Source organism: Octopus bimaculoides, chromosome 20, assembly GCF_001194135.2.
Source record: "Octopus bimaculoides isolate UCB-OBI-ISO-001 chromosome 20, ASM119413v2, whole genome shotgun sequence".
Lineage (NCBI taxonomy): Eukaryota > Metazoa > Mollusca > Cephalopoda > Octopoda > Octopodidae > Octopus > Octopus bimaculoides.
The window spans coordinates 24,384,387-24,385,757 of NC_069000.1; positions in this window are offsets into that span (position 1 = coordinate 24,384,387).

Genomic DNA, 1,371 nt, shown 5'->3' on the forward strand with positions numbered 1-1,371 from the left:
TATATATATACAAACATGCATGCATGTATGCGTGTATAAATACCTACCTACCTACATACATGCCGAATTGACCCAGATCTTTTCGTTTCTTTATCAGATGCAATTTCTCTGAAAAATCTTGTTTACGCTTCTTGTTTCTGTGTAGCCATCAGCTGTTTCAATAAAAGCTTTTAAACTTCAATATCATCATTTCGTGTTTATTTTTCAGTTAAATTGGTGATAATGTCAGCCTGGAGATTATCAATTACGCTTTTGACGATCCTTATTTGTTTGTTCTTGAATAAATTTTTCTTTCTGTTTATAATCGATTTGAATCTTAATTCTTAACATACTATGATTACTTTCTTTGACATTGCTAATTACTTCAGCTTTGAAGAAATGTCATGATTGTTTACGGTAACGTAATCTCGTTGAAGGTTTTATGGTATGGACTGCGAGTCTGGAGTCGAAGAGTCAGCACTTCAGATTGTAAACAACAACGCTTACTTTGACCAAGTAAAAAAACAACAACAAAAATGAAACAGGATAAAAAGAAACCAAATCAAGGCATGGCTGTGTGGCAAGAAGCTTGCATCCCAATTACATGGTTCCGGGTTCAGTTCCACCGCGTGGCACCCTGGGCAAGTGTCTTCTATAGCTTCGGGCCAACCAAAGCCTTGTGAGTGGATTTGGCAGAACAAGACTGAAAGAAGCTCGTCGTACATATGTATATGTATATATCTATATGAGTGTGTCTGTGTTTGTCCCACCATCCCCACCGGTTGACAACCGTTGTTGGTGTCTTTATGTCCCCGTAACTTGATGGTTCGGCAAAAGAGACGGATAAAATAAGTACTACACGTAAAAAAGTCCTGGGGTCGACTTGTTCGACTAAAACCCAGTGCTGCAGTATGGCTGCAGTCAAATGACTGAATCAAGTAAAAGATAAAAGATAATATATATATATATATAACAAGATGGCCGAATTGCCAGCATTATTCAAATTATGATTGAATAATTGTGAATACACTTATATGAAACCATTGGTATTGTAGAAACAACATTTACTATCAAAAGAAACCATTCTCTCACCAAATCAGTACTGATTGCTCATATTTTAGGTAGCTACTAGCATGTGTGAGTGTGTGTTACGCCTGTTTATTAAAAGGTATATCATAAGGTTTCAGGTTCGCTGCCATTGCATAACATCTTAAGGTAGTACCTTTCACCATGGCAATGGGTCGACTGAAGCTTTTGAATGAAATTGGGTTCACAGAATTGGGTTGTACAGACATCCGTCGGATAGATTGCACCCGTAAGTTAAAGCGCGAGCTTTTTTACACAGTGTCACCTTGATTCGAGCTGATATATATATATATATATATATATATA